Source organism: Pseudophryne corroboree, chromosome 6 (genome assembly GCF_028390025.1).
Source record: "Pseudophryne corroboree isolate aPseCor3 chromosome 6, aPseCor3.hap2, whole genome shotgun sequence".
NCBI classification, from domain to species: Eukaryota; Metazoa; Chordata; class Amphibia; order Anura; family Myobatrachidae; genus Pseudophryne; species Pseudophryne corroboree.
In genome coordinates, this window is record NC_086449.1 from 467,643,165 (window position 1) to 467,665,671 (window position 22,507).

A 22,507-nucleotide genomic window follows, 5' to 3' on the forward strand; every position below is an offset into this window, starting at 1 on the left:
CACATTTGATCAATGTATAACCTGCTTATCATCCTTCCACTATGATGCTTTTAAGTTTTTCTTCTTCCACTGAAGTAAACTCCACACTTGTACCTCAGAAGAGAAAAACAGCTCTTAGTGTAACACCGTTTAGATAGTGTATTATCCACTCTTATTAAGGTACTCACACTCACATTTGATAAATCAATATATGGCTTATCAATTATCATCCACCCAGTGTTCTGTTCTTTTACACTCTCTCTTCCTTCACTGAATTACATAGAACTCAGAAAGGAGAAGAATTTAGTGAAACATTGTTATGTACAAGTAACAATTTATTTTACAGGATGCACTTACAACAAACATAAAATTGAAGCATGTAATAAAACCTCCACACGGGTTTAAAGGGTCTCACACACGATGAACAACGGAACCAGCTGATCCATCCATCAACAAAGTTAATGTCCTTTCAGATGTTAAATGGAGTGGTGAGTGTCCACAATAAGAAAATCCCTTGGGTGTTCAGGAAAAACCACCAGCTTAATGCGTTTCGGACCGTTGTGTCCTTCGTCAGAAGCTTGGTGGCAGTGCTACAAATCCAAGTTTTTATACAACATATGATATTAAGGCACCCCCCCCTATGTGTTAATGGGCGCCAAAATCAAACTAATTGCTCGTATCAGACATGAAAAACAGATCATGTTCATAATTACAATGTCACTTCCGGAAATTCCAGGAAATTACGTCAGTGCGTTCCACCGCACTCATTATTGCGGCACGTCACTTCCGTTTGTTATCGGATGTGACGTATGCGTTCCGCTGCGTGCTTAAGCTGAGTCACTTCCCGTTGTCACCGGATGTAGCAAAAAGCACTGCGTTCCATCTATTCATAACATAGGAAGGACGTAATGCCGGAGAGTCTGTCTCCACGAAACCATAGTGACACTTAAGCATCTCCATAGCAACAACCACGATTTCTCAGTGGCGGGATCCATTGTCACCGGGGAGGGAGTGACCTTTGAACAACATAAACAAAATAAAATTAATCCACATAAAATACCATTTAACTCCTTAATCACAAATCTATGGGCAGTGACATGTTAATTTGAACCATTACTCATCCCTTCATATTGATAAAATAATTAATACATATAATTCATAAATAGTGATGAATTGCATTTAGCAATGAATTATAATTATATATTAGATATATTTATAATCACCATAATCTCAAATTTTCTAACCGCAGCTAAAAATGGTAAACATTTCACTGTCCTTTCATACAATATTAATCAATAACCGATTAAATATGTGTCGCAAGAAAAAAAAAGAGAAGAGAGTGTCTAAAAACAGATTCAGAAGAGTTTTAAAGAAAGTGCTTAAGTTCAAATTCCCCATTTAAACCTCTGGGGACCAAAGTTTTTAATTGGAATATCCATTTAATTTCAGCTCTTGAGAGCCTTAGCTCAATATCCTTTGTTCTCCAATTAGATTGTATAGCTTGAATGCCCCAAAAAGACTTAATATGGCACTCCTTCGAACAATGTTTCTCTTTGAAATGGGCAGACATGGTATGAGATTCTAAACCTTTTCTTATATTGTATACATGTTCTAATCTAGTTCTAAGATTCCGAGTAGTCTTTCCTATATATACTAAATTACAGGTACATTGGATCGCATAAACGACATTTTTCGAATTACATGTAATGAAATCCTTTATTGGATATATGGTTCCATTTACATTAAATTCTTTTATTTTTGATGGGTTATTTTTAACAGTAGCTCTACACATGACACAAATGCCACACCGATGAAAGCCCTGGTCCTTTTTTCTTCTTCAATACTACTCCGTACCAGCTTATTCTTTTATTTGGGTGCCTTTCTATAAATAAAGGAAGGATTGACAGGGAGTATTTTACCAATTACAGGGTCTTTCTGTAATATGGGCCAATTTCTTCTAATACATTTCTCTATTTCTTTATGATTGGAGCTAAAAATTACTCGTGAAGGATCAAATAAATTTGTCATGTTCCATATCCACTTTATTTATTTTTGATTTCAGTAATTCTGATCTATCTACTTCTACCAGTCTGCTTTCTACTCTATCCAGTTCTTCAACCTTGTAACCCTTTTCTATAAATCTTAATTAAGTTTCCTCAATAAGTTCTGCACATACTTCTGGTTCAGAGCAATTCCTTTTTATACGGCTGTATTGGCCAAAAGGTATTCCCTTTAGCCAATTGTCATGATGTAAGCTGTCCCTGTATATGTAGCTGTTACAATCCGTTGGCTTACGGTAGTTCTTTGTTTGAACCATACCATTTTTTATATAAATAGACAAATCCAGGAAATTAATTTCCTTCTCACTTATTTGAAATGTTAAGAAAATATTGAAACTATTAACATTGAGAGAACTATAGAATAGGTCAAGGTCTTCCTTCGTACCATTCCAAATGAAAAAAATATTGTCTATAAATCTCTGCCAGGATACCAGGCCTGCCCCCAGCTGACCATCGTGCCATACACTATGCTCCTCCCAATAAGACATGAATAGGTTCGCATAGCTGGGGGCAAACCTGGTGCCCATAGCAGTCCCAACTGACTGCATATAGAAAAAACCATCAAAAAATAAGTAATTGTTTTTTAATATAAAATCTATACCACCTAGTATAAAAATCTGATAATAAAACCAGCAGATAAAGGGGGAATTATAGTATTGATGAATAGAAGTTCTTATATGGAAGAAATTTACAGACAACTTAACAATGGAAACACCTATCAGCTGTTATTGATGATTTTTTGCAACCACTAGTAAAACAAACGAGAGCTTATCTTAAGGATACTAGTGATGTCTTGAATAAAATAGAGAATGTTAATTGGGAAACTGGTCTTGGGAAGTGCTGATGTCAGCACATTATATACTATTATTGACCATAGTAAGGGACTAGAGGCGGTTTCCTTTTATTTAGATAAAAACAATATTGATGCGGATACAATTTTTTTTATACTGGGTGGTATAGATTTTATATTAAAAAACAAGTACGGGGACAGCTTACATCATGACAATTGGCTAAAGGGAATACCTTTTGGCCAATACGGCCGTATAAAAAGGAATTGCTCTGAACCAGAAGTATGTGCAGAACTTATTGAGGAAACTAAATTAAGATTTATAGAAAAGGGTTACAAGGTTGAAGAACTGGATAGAGCAGAAAGCAGACTGGTAGAAGTAGATAGATCAGAATTACTGAAATCAAAAATAAATAAAGTGGATATGGAAGATGACAAATTTATTTGGTCCTTCACGAGTAATTTTAGCTCCAATCATAAAGAAATAGAGAAATGTATTAGAAGAAATTGGCCCATATTACAGAAAGACCCTGTAATTGGTAAAGTACTCCCTGTCAATCCTTCCTTTATTTATAGAAAGGCACCCAATTTAAAGAATAAGCTGGTACAGAGTAGTATTGAAGAAGAAAAAAGGACCAGTTTAAGAATACAGGGCTTTCATCGGTGTGGCATTTGTGTCATGTGTAGAGCTACTGTTAAAAATAACCCATCAAAAATAAAAGAATTTAATGTAAATGGAACCATATATCCAATAAAGGATTTCATTACATGTAATTCGAAAAATGTCGTTTATGCGATCCAATGTACCTGTAATTTAGTATATATAGGAAAGACTACTCGGAATCTTAAAACTAGATTAGGAGAACATGTATACAATATAAGAAAAGGTTTAAAATCTCATACCATGTCTGCCCATTTCAAAGAGAAACATTGTTCGAAGGAGTGCCATATTAAGTCTTTTTGGGGCATTAAAGCTATACAATCTAATTGGAGAACAAAGGATATTGAACTAAGGCTCTCAAGAGCTGAAATGAAATGGATATTCCAATTAAAAACTTTGGTCCCCAGAGGTTTAAATGGGGAATTTGAACTTAATCACTTTCTTTAAAACTCTTCTGAATCTGTTTTTAGACACTCTCTTCTCTTTTTTTTTCTTGCGACACATATTTAATCGGTTATTGATTAATATTGTATGAAAGGACAGTGAAATGTTTACCATTTTTAGCTGCGGTTAGAAAATTTGAGATTATGGTGATTATAAATATATCTAATATATAATTATAATTCATTGCTAAATGCAATTCATCACTATTTATGAATTATATGTATTAATTATTTTATCAATATGAAGGGATGAGTAATGGTTCAAATTAACATTTCACTGCCCTTAGATTTGTGATTAAGGAGTTAAATGGTATTTTATGTGGATTAATTTTATTTTGTTTATATTGTTCAAAGGTCACTCCCTCCCCGGTGACAATGGATCCCGCCACTGAGAAATAGTGGTTGTTGCTATGGAGATGCTTAAGTGTCACTATGGTTTCGTGGAGACGGACTCTCTGGCATTACGTCCTTCCTATGTTATGAATAGATGGAACGCAGTGCTTTTTGCTACATCCGGTGACAACGGGAAGTGACTCAGCTTAAGCATGCAGCGGAACGCATACGTCACATCCGATAACAAACGGAAGTGACGTGCCGCAATAATGAGTGCGGTGGAACGCACTGACGTAATTTCCTGGAATTTCCGGAAGTGACATTGTAATTATGAACATGATCTGTTTTTCATGTCTGATACGAGCAGTTAGTTTGATTTTGGCGCCCATTAACACATAGGGGGGGGCGGGGGGGGCCTTAATATCATATGTTGTATAAAAACTTGGATTTGTAGCACTGCCACCAAGCTTCTGACGAAGGACACAACGGCCCGAAACGCGTTAAGCTGGTGGTTTTTCCTGAACACCATGGGGATTTTCTTATTGTGGACACTCACCACTCCATTTAACATCTGAAAGGACATTAACTTTGTTGATGGATGGATCAGCTGGTTCCGTTGTTCATCGTGTGTGAGACCCTTTAAACCCGTGTGGAGGTTTTATTACATGCTTCAATTTTATGTTTGTTGTAAGTGCATCCTGTAAAATAAATTGTTACTTGTACATAACAATGTTGCACTAAATTCTTCTCCTTTCTGAGTTCTATGAACTTCAGTGAAGGAAGAGAGAGTGTAAAAGAATAGAACACTGGGTGGATGATAATTGATAAGCCATATATACATTTATCAAATGTGAGTGTGAGTACCTTAATAGGAGTGGATAATACACTATCTAAACGGTGTTACACTAAGAGCTGTTTTTCTCTTCTAAGGTACAAGTGTGGAGTTTACTTCAGTGGAAGAAGAAAAATTTAAAAGCATCATAGTGGAAGGATGATAAGCAGGTTATACATTGATCAAATGTGAGTGTGATTACCTAAACAGGTGTGATACAATACATTTATAAACAGTGTTACACTAAATGCTGTTCTTCTTTGAGGCACAAATGTGGAGGATATAAAGAAAGAGAGACCACATCATTGGAAGGACTTTTAGATTATTTATCTTAAGGAAAGTTCCTGTGAAACTTGATTTATTGTTACATGGTAATCTGTGTGCGCCACGGGGTCCCTCTGTTTTTTACTATGTTCCTATCCATGGTTTGGTGAACCATTTGAGAGATCTGGGCTGCATGATTTGCTTTTTTATTGCGCAACTGTTTTCTGGAGCTTTCTTCTTTTATTGTTCACAATCCTATGGCAAGGCAATTATTGTTGGCAGAGTGTTGCGGTGTCGGATAGGGATGTTAGTCCACACAACAGCACTTAACCAGAATGATTGGTTTATTCAGATGACAGATTGTAGTATACAGAAGATATTCTGCAGCAGCAGGAACTCACAGTATACATGTGAAGCAGTACAGCAGTAACACAGCATCTCAGTACACACAGTATCCGTGTCACGATCTGGGTAATTTCTCATCAATACTTACCTTCTAAATGCCTCCTGAGACTGTACCAGCGTTCCAAGCCCGGATTCCATCTGTGCTGTCTCCGTGCAGCACGCTGCATCCCTTTGTCTCAGGTCTCCTCACTGTGATTCTGTCAGCATCAGGGTTAAATTTCACATGCAGGTTACAAACAAACTTCCCTCCAAAAGCTAACATGGGCGCAGCCATGTTTTCCTAATCACATGTTACCTTTCAGCCTATCAGCTGCACTCTGCTCTCAGCCTGATTACCCAGCAGCTGCACTCTGGTCTCTGGTTAATTGCCCAGCCAATACCTGGTTCCCAGCAGGTATAAATATCCTGTTCCTGAGCTGGGAAGTTGTCAGTGCTTCAATGGTCATCCTAGTGATAGCAGTCTCTCCTGTTTGTGTTGATCGCCGTCTGCAAAACTCCACTAGAGACTGGCACCAATTCCTATCCTCACAGTGCAGCCTGACTCCGCAGTATCCTAATATTGCACCCTGCGCTTGAACAGATTACTTGCACACCGGCTCTCAGCATTCCAGTTTCTACTGGTGCCCTGTCTCAGTATTAGTAATCTGTGCTCCCAAGCATCTCCTGTATATGCTCCCAAGCATTTAATGTATATGCTCCTAAGCATCTTCAACATATTCTTCACTCTCAAGCTACATTAGTGCGCTCCTGCTCTAACCACTCAGCTCTCCTGTTAGATCAGTCCCATCTAGTAACACCCGGCAGTTTACAGTCACCAGCTTCCGCTTTCCATCTGCTGCCTAGTGCATAGGTGTTGGTAAGGACATACCATCTCCAAGTCCTTAAAGACTGTTCCTACGTTATACAACACCTAAAGACTGCCTGTATGCACTCCTGAGAACTGTGACTTATATTCAGTGATCATATTGCCAACTGCCGACATATACGTGTGAGCTGAGTTTCAATAAACCTTTTAAACTTATTTTCTGTTGTCGTGGTCATGCCTTCGGGCTTGGTGCCGCAGGTCCACACGTATGTCTAGGGGTCCTATGTCACCACCCAAGTTTACATACACCTCAGCCCCTACAACTGAGGGTTCCCACAGCCGACACCAACCCTCAGTTGTGACAGTAAGCACTGACCTAATGGAACCGGTCGGATAACAAGTCCAAGCGTTGAGGCCTATGCAAGAACTGGCGGTCCGCCTTGAACATCAGGAGGCCGCCCAAGGCCATGTCATCTGCTGTCTCCAGGACCTCTCCCGGCTGGATGAAATTCAAGTGACCCTTCGTGGGTCAGGGGTGTCCAGTGTGTCGACTGCAGTGCCTACGGTGGTGTCCCCACCCGTCATGCCCATCTCTGCTCCACGTCTCCAAAAGCCTGCAGGGGATTCCTAAACCAGTGTGAGATTCACTTCGAGTTACAGCCTGCCAGTTTTCTCACAGATCGCACCAAAGTTGCCTATGTTATCTCCCTTCTCAGTGGCTCCGCCCTCGACTGGGCATCACCTCTATGGGAGAGATCAGATCCTCTGTTGTCCTCCTATTCTGACTTCATGGTAACTTTTAGGCGCATCTTCGACGAGGCAGGCCGTGTGACATCTGCCTCTTCTGAAATCCTCCGGTTTCGTCAGGGGACACGAACTGTCGGCCAGTATTTAGTTCAATTTCAGACTTTGGCTTCCAAAATTTCCTGGAACGATGATGCTCTCTATGCAGCCTTCTGGCAAGGTTTATCTGAACGTATTAAAGATGAGCTTGCTACCGGAGACTTAACTTCCATGTTGAACAAGCTCATATCGCTCTGCACTAAAGTTGACCTACGGTTCCGTGAAAGGGCTAATGAGTGAGGCAGGTCAACATCCTCAAAGACCTCTACTCCTCCTCCTCGTCAGCCATCTCCGCCTAAGGATGAACCAATGCAGATAGGTCATTCTCATTTATCCCCAGCAGAGCAAAGAAGACGCCTCTCTAAACGTCTCTGTATTGTGCTGCACCTTCCCATGTCGTCAACGCTTGTCCTGAGCGTCCGGGAAACTCCAAGTCCTAGTCCGCCAAGGAGAGGGTCGGCTAGGAGTAATGTCCTCCTCTCCATCTTCTAGTGATTGCAATCTTTCAGTCTCGCTTCAAGTGGGCCAGCGTACCATGAATCTTATAGCCTTGTTGGACTCCGGGGCAGGTGGAAACGTTATGACTGAGAGATATGTCAAGCAGTGGTCCCTACCCACTGAGCAACTGGCATCTCCCATATACTTGACTGCCGTGGACAGTAGTAGGATTTCCAATGCAGTTGTTACGTCCAAGACTCTACCTATCCGTCTGAAGGTAGGAGCCTTGCATTCAGAACTGATTTCGTTCCTAGTGATTCCAAAGGCCACTCATCCTGTGGTACTGGACCTCACATGGCTCTGTCTTCACAATCCTTAAGTTGACTGGAAGACTACCCATATCCTGGCATGGGGTCCTTCCTTCTTTGAGACTTGTTTGTCTAAAGTGCTTCCTGTTTGCACGTCTTCCTCCAAGTCTTCCGATGTTCCACCTCTGCCTTATCAAGACTACACAGATGTTTTCAGCAAATCCTCTGCGGACATCCTTCCCCCTCATAGAGAATGGGACTGTCCTATCGATCTCATCCCAGGGAAGGTTCCACCTCAAGGACGCACGTATCCCTTGTCATTGCCTGAGACTCACTCTATGGAAGAATACATTAAGGAAAATCTGGCGAAGGGATTTATCCGGCCTTCTTCCTCTCCGGCTTGCGCAGGCTTCTTCTTGGTGAAGAAGAAGGATGGCGGCCTGCGGCCATGTATTGATTATCGAGGCCTGAACGACATCACGGTGAAAAACTATTATCCTCTGCCGCTTATCACTGAGTTATTTGACCGCGTCAGTGGAGCCACGATATTCACAAAGCTAGATTTGAGGGGTGCCTACAACCTCATTTGAAACCGGAAGGGTGACGAGTGGAAAACCGCTTTTAACACTCGTGACGGACATTATGAGTACCTCGTCATGCCTTTTCGGGCTCAGCAATGCTCCAGCTGTATTCCAGCACTTCGTGAATGAGATCTTCAGGGATATTCTCTATCGTCACGTGGTAGTCTATCTCGATGACATTCTCATCTTTGCAAATGACCTGGAGGAACATTGGTTCTGGGTAAAGGAGGTCCTGTCCCATCTTCGTGCCAACCGCCTTTACTGCAACTTAGAGAAATGCATTTTTGAAGTTAAATCCATCCCGTTCCTGGGGTACATTGTATCCGGTTCCGGTCTGGAGATGGACCCTGAGAAACTTCAAGCAATCCAAGATTGGCCGATTCCTGTAACCCTCAAGGGCATCCAGAGATTCCTAGAGTTTGCCAATTATTACAGGAAATTTATTCAAGACTTTTCCACCATTGTAGCGCCTGTTACTGCTCTTTCCAAAAAGGGTGCTAACCCTTCCAAATGGTCAGAAGAAGCAACCCAAGCCTTTCATTTGTTGAAACAAAGATTCGTCTCTGCTCCGGTTTTGAAACAGCCAGATACCAGCTCGCCTTTCACCCTTGAGGTGGATGCCTCTTCTGTTGGAGTGGGTGCAGTCCTGTCTCAAAGAGCCAAAGAATCTCCTGTATCTAAAAGGCGCTCAATGTCCTAACCCTCACCAAGCCAGGTGGGCACTTTTTTTCCAGATTTGACTTCAAACTACAGTTTTGTCCAGGGTCACAGAATCGCAAGGTTGATGCCCTTTCCCACTCCTGGGAGCAAGAAAATGAGTCTGAGTCTACGGACAAGCATTATATTATTGATCCAGTGGCAATCTCCGCTGTGAAGATGGACTCTATGCCCCCACCAGGGAAAAGTTTCGTAAAACCGGCTCTCAGAAGGAAGCTCTTGCATTGGACACTCTCCTCTCGCTTCTCCGGACATGCAGGCATACTCAAGACCTTAGAATTCGTTTCCAGATCATACTGGTGGCCGACCCTATAGAAGGACATTGCTGAATTTGTGGCCTCCTGCCCAAAATGTGCCCAACACAAAGTACCCCGCCAGTCACCCGCTGGGCAACTGGTTCCTTTGTCTGTTCCTCATCATCCGTGGACTCAGCTATCGATGGACTTCGTCACGGATCTCCCTGAGTGTAACAAATTCAACACCATCTTGGTGGTAGTTGACCGATTCACCAAGATGGCTTATTTCATTCCTCTCACCGGTCTTCCGCCAGCCCCCAAGTTGGCTCAAGTCTTCATCCAAGAAATCTTCAGACTTCACGGAGAGGGTGAGGGTGAATCAGGAGAGGGTGAATCAGGACCTGGAGGCCTTCCTCCGCATCTATGTTTCCTCTTTCCAAGATGATTGGGTTCAGCTCCTCCCATGGGCTAAATTTTGCCACAACAATCAGTACCATTCCTCATCTTTGTCCACGCCATTCATCACCAACTATGGGTTCCACCCAAAAGTTCCAGAATTTCACCCGCTTCCAGCAACATCGGTGCCTGCAGCTGATATCACTCTTCATCAGTTTTCAAATAACTGGAAGAAGGTACGAGCAGCTTTGTTGAAAGCATCCTCCAGGTACAAGAAATTTGTGGATAAGATAAGAAGCGTAGGGCAATTCCTGCTCTTAAGGTTGGTGATCGTGTTTGGCTGTCTACAAAGAATCTAAGATTGAGGGTTCCAAGCATGAAATTTGCTCCCTGCTACATTGGGCATTTCCTGATTGTTCGAGTCATCAACCCAGTGGCTTACAGACTTTTATATAGAAGAAGGGGTTTTAAAAACTAAGAATTTTATCAAACCCACAGACTCGAGGTCCTATATTACAAGAGACAGTTGCCATCATGATCGGTGGTTGGAGTCCATCCCATCAGGACAGTTTAGGAGATTAAGGAAAAACTGTTCCGATAAAGAAGTTTTTCAGGAACAGGCTGATGAGATGGAACAACGATTCCATAAATGTGGTTATAATAAAGAAAGAACCAAAAATGCCCGACAAGAAGCTTTAGAACTGGATAGGGCTGTTATTTTAGATAAATCACTTAATAAAACTGTTAAAAAGACAGACGAGAAATTTAAGTGGGCTTTCACCACAAATTTCTCGTCACAGCACCATAAAGTGCAAAAGATTTTCAGCAAACATTGGTAAGTCTTGAAAAAAGATCCGGTAATAGGAGGAGACCTACCTGATAAGCCTATATGTATTTTCCGAAGAGCCCCGAACCTTAAAGCTAAATTAGTTCGGAGCTTATGTCCCACATCACCAAAAAATCAGAGGATTACAAGTACCGGTTTTTTATAGATGTGGAGCATGTATGGGTTGTAAAAAAGTGAAGAATAATTTTGGTATGAAGATTACAGAGGTAGGGATCAATGGTAGGAAGATCAAGATATCAGATTTTATTACATGCCATACGTCAAGTGTAGTTTACTGCATTGAATGCACATGCAGTAAATTTTACATAGGGCGTACGAGCAGACCCTTGAAGGTGAGGTTGGGGGAGCACCTAAGGAACATCACGAAAGGCATGGAAACACATGCCCTTTCCCTTCACTTTAAAGAAATTCATAAATGTGATGTCTCCAAAATAAAGAATTTTTATGGTTTAAGACATGTCACTGGGGATGTTAGAGGGAATGACTTGGCTTCTAAATTGGCACGGAACGAAATGACCTTGATCTATAATTGCAAGACTCTTGTTCCTAATGGATTGAATAAGGACTTTGAGTTGAAGTGGTTTATGTAACTAAAAAAGGTTTCATTTCCCCTTTTTTTAAGAAAACTTTTTTAAGAAAAACTTTATTTATAAAAAGGAAAAACTTTTTAAAAAAAAACTCTAAATTTTTTTTTTTACATATTTTCTGTAATAATTTATGGTATAAATATGTTAATCTAGAGTTTATTAATTTTGTTGTTTGATTTGTTTTTTTTGAAAATTATATGCTCAGCATTATGGTATTCTTAATTCCCTTTTGTACCTCCTTCCTTTTGAGGATGAAGTCACTTTGGAGACAGGGATCCGTCAGGGTTCATTTATGACCGATGAAGCACTCCAAAACGTCGAGTGGAGTGTGGGGCAATACACTTCCGGGGAGCGGAGTGAAGCCGTGGACATACTATATCCGGGTGTAGAGGGCGGATCGCAACCTCCGGACGCCGGGATGACAACTTCCGGTAAAGACGCTGCCACGTGATGATGACTTCCGGGTGACGCATTTCCGGAAGAGACACACGGAATACAGAGCTGGAGTTTTCAACAGTATAAAAAGAAGGAATGGACTTGGGGAACGGAGAGGGCACATGTATAGGATAGGATTATTAGATTGCAGTTGATCCATGTCTGGAAATAGGTTTGTGTAAAGTGTAATTGGATGGGGTATATATAGGCTCAAATGGTAATCCTCACAATGCCTTGAGAAAGACACAGGACGTGTCGAAACGCGTTGGCGGGAGGATTATCCTTGGAGAATATTTGGGACTTCACCATTGGATTTGGACTGCGGGTTCCAGGGACGCCTGTGTTTATCATCTTAACCTTGCTGTTTTGTCTGCCGTAAGGTGGACCATTTCAATTGGTGAGAGACCATCTATAACTTCGAGGTTTATATTTTAATGTTTAATAAAACGGTGTTGCACTATTGGAGTTTGATTTCTCTTTTTTCGGTGCACCATGCTGATGAGGAGATTCGATAAGGAGGATTTCTGATGGGCCAGACCTCAGCTTGATAAAAGTGTGTTTGTCTACCTTTCAGGTAGACCAATCATTCTGGTACGAGACATTTGATACCTTCCTAATAGTGAATTGCTAAATGCGAAAATGGTATACACTATGTATGTTCTTTTTTCCTTTTCTTTCATGAGCGCTCACGGACTCAAATGGTGATTTTCCTATGACTGTATCTAGTTTGAAGTGACAGGCGACACTTCTTTTCCATTTTGAGACCAGAGGGCAGCCATTTTGGCGCACGGTATTTTATTCAATATTTTTGTTCCATATCATATTTTCTCCTAGTGAATAATTGTGTGCTGCCAGTATGTTTAAACTCAGAGATGAGAGGTTGAAAAAACTACACAATCTATTTGACAATATTGAAAATGAGATTGTACCAGCTGATGAGGATTTAGACAATCTGTTACACAGATTGGAAAATACCCGCATTAAAGAAAATAGGATTTGGTGGGAGGTAGTCACCTTGGAGAAATATTTAGCCTCCAAGATGATTCCCAAGGGCTTGAAAATAGTTAAACAAGCCAGTTTTACATCATCCACAGAGGGTTTTAAACATAAATGGGATATGATTATTGAAAATTGTTCCTTTGATCTGATGCAATTGATCATAGATGAAAGGAAAAATGATTTGAAAAACTTGGACGAGGAGATTCGTGAGTTTAAAAAACTAGTGGTTCCATTCTCTGATCTCTCTGACTTTAAGGAGAAGGAGAGAGTAATTGAGAATAAAGTTCTGCAGGCTGAAAAAATTCTTATCATGAGAAAAACAAAGAAATTTGCACGTGATAAGAATGCAGACTTGAACACTCCCGATCCAGTTGAAATTAGAAACAAGTCAGATAAAGTACCTCCCTCTAAAAATAGGAAGCAGAATTATTGGAATAGAGGTACTTATATACCCCGTCCAAATGAGAGGATGATTGCTGCTAATCAGAGGAGTGAAAGAATTCCTCATTTCCGAGATTTTAGAAGGTATCGGGAAGGAGGAAGAAAAGACACCCCCAAAAGATTTGACAGTGTGAACAAGAGAGGGAGGTGGGGTGATCAGGATTGGGAAAATACGAGAAGGAATGAAAGATGGGATTACCCCACTCCTAGGGAAAGGAGATTAGACTTCTCCCATCCCAATCGTTTTAATCCATTGCAAAATGAACATCCCCCCAACCCATCTCCTTTTTTAGAGAGGGGGAGAAAGGCTCCCTTATGGAAATAAAGTATACACATAGGGGGAAAAGGGGAGGAAAAACCAATTTCAGGCAATAAATAGGAGGAAGAGGCAAAGAAATCGGAAGAAAAGGATGAGATCATCTGAGGAATGTCCACAGATTGATCAACAGGAGTGCAGAGATGGGGAGGATAGAGTAAAAATTTTTAATTTAAGTTCTCACCTCCTGTTAAAGGAGGAACGTACCCTCCTGGAAAAGGGACTAAAATTTTCCCCTTCCACTAGGATAGATCAATTTAACACCTTCATTGACATTCAGAAGTTTATAAGAAAATTAACTTTAAAAAATCTTTTTAAACTGAAGAGTAGTGAAGATACCGTACAGGAAGTATCAGAAATCCTTCCCTTTAGACCGAAGTCTAGTTTTTATCCTTCTCACTTGAAAGGATGTTTCCTAGAATCCTTTAGTTCATTAGTAATGGGAGATCTAGAGAAATTAGACTCCCTTAAAATAAAGAATAACCTGACATATAGGGAACGACGGGCACTTGAAACCCTTTCAAAGGTTAGAGATTTGGTCATAAAACCGGCCGATAAGGGCGGAGCCGTAGTACTTATGGATAGGGTAAAATATGAGGAAGAAGTATTTCGACAGTTGAATGACACCGGAACTTATAAGAAAATTAGGGGTGACCCTACCAAGAAAATCAGTTTACAATTACACACCCTTATAGACAACTATAATAAGAAAGGGACTATCACGGATGTGGAATCCAGATTTTTATTGATAGAGTGTCCTATCATACCCACTATTTATATTTTACCCAAAGTACATAAAAATATCTCCAACCCACCAGGACGCCCGATAGTCTCTGGTGTGGATTCCCTTACTGCCAACTTGTCCTTATTAATTGATTTTTATCTCCAACCACTAGTTTTAACAAATAAATCTCATTTGAAAGACACAGGAGACGTTTTGAACCTCCTACCAACTATAGAGTGGAGGGAAGGATATTTTTTGGTAACGTCCGATGTCAGCTCATTATATACTATTATTGAGCATAGACAAGGGGTGGAGTCTGTACGAAATAAATTAAGACAGTCCACTATGGATTCCACCATGCGAGATTTTATTACGGATGGTATTAATTTCATTTTAATGAATAATTATTTTGTTTTTAAGGATGAGTTTTACATACAAAAGAGGGGGACCGCCATGGGCACTAGGTTCGCCCCAAGTTATGCGAATATATTTATGGGAGAATGGGAGGATACTTCCATTTGGGCCAACAACCCTTTTGGGGCGAACCTAGTGACCTGGCGGAGATATATCGATGATATATTTTTTATTTGGAATGGAGATAGGGAACAACTTGACCTTTTTTGCACATTTTTAAACAACAATGATAGGAACATTAATTTAATATTTGAAATCAGTCAAACACATGTGAACTTTTTAGATTTAACTATTTATATAGAAGAAGGGGTTTTAAAAACTAAGAATTTTATCAAACCCACAGACTCGAGGTCCTTTATTACAAGAGACAGTTGCCATCATGATCGGTGGTTGGAGTCCATCCCATCAGGACAGTTTAGGAGATTAAGGAAAAACTGTTCTGATAAAGAAGTTTTTCAGGAACAGGCTGATGAGATGGAACAACGATTCCATAAATGTGGTTATAATAAAGAAAGAACCAAAAATGCCCGACAAGAAGCTTTAGAACTGGATAGGGCTGTTATTTTAGATAAATCACTTAATAAAACTGTTAAAAAGACAGACGAGAAATTTAAGTGGGCTTTCACCACAAATTTCTCGTCACAGCACCATAAAGTGCAAAAGATTTTCAGCAAACATTGGCAAGTCTTGAAAAAAGATCCGGTAATAGGAGGAGACCTACCTGATAAGCCTATATGTATTTTCCGAAGAGCCCCGAACCTTAAAGCTAAATTAGTTCGGAGCTTATGTCCCACATCACCAAAAAATCAGAGTATTACAAGTACCGGTTTTTATAGATGTGGAGCATGTATGGGTTGTAAAAAAGTGAAGAATAATTTTGGTATGAAGATTACAGAGGTAGGGATCAATGGTAGGAAGATCAAGATATCAGATTTTATTACATGCCATACGTCAAGTGTAGTTTACTGCATTGAATGCACATGCAGTAAATTTTACATAGGGCGTACGAGCAGACCCTTGAAGGTGAGGTTGGGGGAGCACCTAAGGAACATCACGAAAGGCATGAAAACACATGCCCTTTCCCTTCACTTTAAAGAAATTCATAAATGTGATGTCTCCAAAATAAAGAATTTTTATGGTTTAAGACATGTCACTGGGGATGTTAGAGGGAATGACTTGGCTTCTAAATTGGCACGGAACGAAATGACCTTGATCTATAATTGCAAGACTCTTGTTCCTAATGGATTGAATAAGGACTTTGAGTTGAAGTGGTTTATGTAAATAAAAAGGTTTCATTTCCCCTTTTTTTAAGAAAACTTTTTTAAGAAAAACTTTATTTATAAAAAGGAAAAACTTTTTTAAAAAACTCTCAAATTTTTTTTAAACATATTTTCTGTAATAATTTATGGTATAAATATGTTAATCTAGAGTTTATTAATTTTGTTGTTTGATTTGTTTTTTTTGAAAATTATATGCTCAGCATTATGGTATTCTTAATTCCCTTTTGTACCTCCTTCCTTTTGAGGATCAAGTCACTTTGGAGACAGGGATCCGTCAGGGTTAATTTATGACCGATGAAGCACTCCAAAACATCGAGTGGAGTGTCGGGCAATACACTTCCGGGGAGCGGAGTGAAGCCGTGGACATACTATCCGGGTGTAGAGGGCGGATCGCAACCGCCGGACGCCGGGATGACAACTTCCGGTAAAGACGCTGCCACGTGATGATGACTTCCGGGTGACGCATTTCCGGAAGAGACACACGGAATACAGAGCTGGAGTTTTCAACAGTATAAAAAGAAGGAATGGACTTGGGGAATGGAGAGGGCACATGTATAGGATAGGATTATTAGATTGCAGTTGATCCATGTCTGGAAATAGGTTTGTGTAAAGTGTAATTGGATGGGGTATATATAGGCTCAAATGGTAATCCTCACAATGCCTTGAGAAAGACACAGGACGTGTCGAAACGCGTTGGCGGGAGGATTATCCTTGGAGAATATTTGGGACTTCACCATTGGATTTGGACTGCGGGTTCCAGGGACGCCTGTGTTTATCATCTTAACCTTGCTGTTTTGTCTGCCGTAAGGTGGACCATTTCAATTGGTGAGAGACCATCTATAACTTCGAGGTTTATATTTTAATGTTTAATAAAACGGTGTTGCACTATTGGAGTTTGATTTCTCTTTTCGGGTGCACCATGCTGATGAGGAGATTCGATAAGGAGGATTTCTGATGGGCCAGACCTCAGCTTGATAAAAGTGTGTTTGTCTACCTTTCAGGTAGACCAATCATTCTGGTACGAGAGATTTGATACCTTCCTAATAGTGAATTGCTAAATGCGAAAATGGTATACACTGGGGTATATTTACTAAGGTCCCGATTTTGACCGAGATGCCGTTTTTTCTTCAAAGTGTCATCTCGGTAATTTACTAAACTCAAATCACGGCAGTGATGAGGGCATTCGTAATTTTTTTGAAGTCCAAGAAAAAAATTACGAATGAATACACCATCGGTCAAAACGCGGCTGTTTAAGTATGAATCTCGGTAATTTACTAAGAAGTGCAAAGCAAAAAAAAAACAAAAACACTGCCGTGAAAAATTACAACTCGTAAAAAAGTGCTAAAAAAAAACAGACCTGCTTTTTCCCCCCGTGATTGGATAGGCATGCACGGATCCATGAGATCCGTGCATGTATATCAGTGGGAAGGGGTGGGAAAGTGGTTATTTTCGGGAAAAAAAATGTGTGGGGTCCCCCCTCCTAAGCATAACCAGCCTCGGGCTCTTTGAGCCGACCCTGATTGCTGAAATATGGGGAAAAAAATGACAGGGGTTCCCCCATATTTAAGCAACCAGCATCGGGCTCTGCGCCTGGTCCTGGTTCCAAAAATACGGGGGACAAAAAGAGTAGGGGTCCCCCGTATTTCTAAAACCAGCACCGGGCTCCACTAGCTGGACAGATAATGCCACAGCCGGGGGTCACTTTTATATAGTGCCCTGCGGCCGTGGCATCAAAAATCCAACTAGTCACCCCTGGCCGGGGTACCCTGGGGGAGTGGGGACCCCTTCAATCAAGGGGTCCCCCCCCCAGCCACCCAAGGGCCAGGGGTGAAGCCCGAGGCTGTCCCCCCCATCCAATTGGCTGCGGATTGGGGGCTGATAGCCTTTTGTGAAAATGAAAAGATATTGTTTTTAGTAGCAGTACTACAAGGCCCAGCAAGCCTCCCCCGCATGCTGGTACTTGGAGAACCACAAGTACCAGCATGCGGCGGAAAAACGGGCCCGCTGGTACCTGTAGTACTACTGCTAAAAAAATACCCAAAAAAAGACAAGACACACACACCTTGAAAGTAAAGATTTATTACATACATCCACACAAACATACAAACATACTTACCTATGGCCCCACGCAGGTCGGTCCTCTTCTCCAGTAGAATCCAAGGGGTACCTGTTGAATAAATTATACTCACCAGCTCCAGGGTCCCAGGCTCCTCATAGCATCCATTTGTAATCCACGTACTTGAATAAAATAAAAAAACGGACACCCGAGCCACGCACTGAAAGGGGACCCATGTTTGCACATGGGTCCCCTTTCCCCGACTGCCAGAAACCCACTGTGACTTCTGTCTAAGTGGGTTTCTTCAGCCAATCAGGGAGCGCCACGTTGTAGCACCCTCCTGATCGGCTGTGTGCTCCTGTACTGACTGACAGGCGGCACACGGCAGTGTTACAATGTAGCGCCAATGCGCTCCATTGTAACCAATGGTGGGAACTTTCTGCTCAGCGGTGAGGTCACTTTCGGTCAACCGCAGGGCAGAAAGTTCCCACCATTGGTTACAATGGAGCGCATAGGCGCTACATTGTAACACTGCCGCGTGCTGCCTGTCAGTCAGTACAGGAGCACACAGCCGATCAGGAGGGTGCTACAACGTGGCGCTCCCTGATTGGCTGAAGAAACCCACTTAGACAGAAGTCACAGTGGGTTTCTGGCAGTCGGGGAAAGGGGACCCATGTGCAAACATGGGTCCCCTTTCAGTGCGTGGCTCGGGTGTCCGTTTTTCTATTTTATTCAAGTACGTGGATTACAAATGGATGCTACGAGGAGCCTGGGACCCTGGAGCTGGTGAGTATAATTTATTCAACAGGTACCCCTTGGATTCTACTGGAGAAGAGGACCGACCTGCGTGGGGCCATAGGTAAGTATGTTTGTATGTTTGTGTGGATGTATGTAATAAATCTTTACTTTCAAGGTGTGTGTGTCTTGTCTTTTTTTGGGTATTTTTTTAGTAGTAGTACTACAGGTACCAGCGGGCCCGTTTTCCACCGCATGCTGGTACTTGTGGTTCTCCAAGTACCAGCATGCGGGGGAGGCTTGCTGGGCCTTGTAGTACTGCTACTAAAAACAATATATTTTCATTTTCACAAAAGGCTATCAGCCCCCCATCCGCAGCCAATTGGATGGGGGGGACAGCCTCGGGCTTCACCCCTGGCCCTTGGGTGGCTGGGGGGGACGACCCCTTGATTGAAGGGGTCCCCACTCCCCCAGGGTACCCCGGCCAGGGGTGACTAGTTGGATTTTTGATGCCACGGCCGCAGGGCACTATATAAAAGTGACCCCCGGCTGTGGCATTATCTGTCCAGCTAGTGGAGCCCGGTGCTGGTTTTAGAAATACGGGGGACCCCTACTCTTTTTGTCCCCCGTATTTTTGGAACCAGGACCAGGCGCAGAGCCCGATGCTGGTTGCTTAAATATGGGGGAACCCCTGTCATTTCCCCCCCCATATTTCTGCAACCAGGGTCGGCACAAAGAGCCCGAGGCTGGTTATGCTTAGGAGGGGGGACCCCACGCATTTTTTTTCTCCGTTTTACAGTGTTTATTTAAAAAAAAAAAAATTAACCCCAGCACGGATCACACAGATCCGGCCGAGATTCATTTTGAAAAAGTCGGCAGTGTTTTGCTAATCACTGCCGTAAAAAAGGTAAAAAAAACACGAATGACATCGACATCGGAACAAATGAAAAATCCGAATACGACAGCTTAGTAAATTATTCGTAATAAATTCAAAAAGTTGCAGTTTTACACTTTCGATGTCATTCGTGATTGAACTTTGACCTTTTTCCGAAAATTAAGAATGTTAGTAAATATACCCCACTATGTATGTTCTTTTTTCCTTTTCTTTCATGAGCGCTCACGGACTCAAATGGTGATTTTCCTATGACTGCTTACAGACTTCAGCTACCTCCTATCCTGAAGATTCCTAGAACATTCCATGTTTCTCTCCTGAAACCAGTAGTTCTGAATCACTTTCATTCAGCGCTTCCCTCAGCTCCCAAGGTCCAGACTCAACGAGGTGTTGAGTATGAGGTCGCCAAGATCCTGGATTCACGTCTCCGGTATGTTCATCTTCAGTATCTGATCGATTGGAAGGGATATGGTCCTGGGGAACGTTCTTGGATGAACGCATCAGATGTCCATGCTCCAAAATTGGTCCGGAATTTCCATACCAGATTCCCTCAGAAGCCTAAGAAGTGTCCTGGGGCCACTCCTAAAGGAAGGGGTGCTGTCACGATCTGGGTAATTTCTCGTCAATACTTACCCTCTAAATGCCTCCTGAGACTGTCCCAGCATTCCAAGCCCGGATTCCATCTGTGCTGTCTGCGTGCAGCACGCTGCATCCCATTGTCTCAGGTCTCCTCACTGTGATTCTGGCAGCATCAGGGTTAAATTTCACATGCAGGTTACAAACAGACTTCCCTCCAAAAGCTAACATGGGCGCAGCCATGTTTTCCTAATCACATGTTACCTTTCAGCCTATCAGCTGCACTCTGCTCTCAGCCTGATTACCCAGCAGCTGCACTCTGGTCTCTGGTTAATTGCCCAGCTAATACCTGGTTCCCAGCAGGTATAAATATCCTGTTCCTGGGCTGGGAAGTTGTCAGTGCTTCAATGGTCATCCTAGTGATAGCAGTCTCTCCTGTTTGTGTTGATCGCCATCTGCAAAACTCCACTAGAGACTGGCACCAATTCCTAACCTCACGGTGCAGCCTGACTTCACGGTATCCTAATATTGCACCCTGCGCTTGAACAGATTACTTGCACACCGGCTCTCAGCATTCCAGCTTCCAGCTGTGTCCTGTCTCAGTATTAGTAATCTGCGCACTCAAGCATCTCCTGACAATCCGGCTGTATACAGACAGGGTGCGGCTGCGGGTGTGGACAAGGTCACACACACAGGGGAGCAGAAGCTGCACGTCAGTGCAGTTGTGTCTCCCAGGAAGAACTCTCTCAGACTGTGCACTAAGCACCTCCTCCTACCCTGAGCTGACACTAGGAGGGAATACACTGGAGCAGGGAAACTGTCTCTAGTGCTGGGAACAGAGACAGACCACAGAGTGATCCACTGTAACATTCCCCCTCACTCAAGGCTGTCTCCGGTTACATACATTTGCATAACACTGTATCAAAACATTTCTCAATAACGTTTTCCTGCAACCCAAAACACATTAATAAAGCATGGTAAGCAAACAGTAAAACAAATCAACATTTTTCAAAAGTATTCCAGTCCACATTTTGTAATGAACATATTCAGCAAGTGTGATGACAGTCCCTTTGTCAACATATCAGCAGCATTGCTCTCGCTTGCTATGTAATCCACATTGACAGACTTGTTTTCCACTAACTGTTACGATCTGGGGAGTATATCTGGACAGAGTGTTGATTGAAATGATCTGGGGAATGTATCTGAAAGGAGTGTTATGTAAACCCAGCAACCCTCAAGTCTCCTGCGTTCTAAAGCTTCACCTTTAGCAGTCGCCTTTCCTAGGTGGATTAAGTCCACCCGGTACTCAGATGGCCCCAGGTCTTAATGTGGACAAAGAAACTATTGGAGGCTGGGCAAGTGCAAGGATAGAATACAGACAGGGAAAGCAGAACAGACATACAAACAACACAGAATGCTCCAGGCCAGTGGATGTTACTCCTGGCAACCGCTGTACCATTACAGAGGAGCAAAGAAGACTGAGACAAGGAATTGTTCAGAGACAGACTAAAAAGACTGTGACAATGTACACTGATAAACAGGCCAGAGAGAGACTGTAGTGGAACAGGACTGTGGTAAAAGAGACACAGGTGGTGATATGTGTAAGGCAGCTGTATGCAAATGAAATTATACTGGATAACAACAGAAAGACCAAGATACAGACAAGACAAAAAAACAAGTATAGTGTGGAGAAATCCCCACTGCAGCTAAAGCTAAGACAGACAGGACTGGGCCTGACAAGGACACTGTAGCACCGGATCTCACAGGACAAGAATATTAAACAGAGAGCCAAAGGTTTCCACAGCAAACAGGATCTATGACCAGCAGGGAATAATGGGCAGAATGGGAATATAAAGGGAGTACTAACCAATGACAAGGTTCAGTACAGACAAGCCCCCTTTAATTACTAACTCAGTACAACTGTGCTGCTGCACATCCACCAGGCTCCTGACTTTAACAAGAAACCACATGCTGAAGTCACGTAACGAAGCACTCCCAAACAGGTGTGCTGCAACACACAGAAGCCAGTATCCAGGTTGCTAGGAGACAGCCAGATCAACAAGCAGGGATGAGCTGTTGCTGCTGCAACTCATAACACTAAATCACGGATAAAGTGA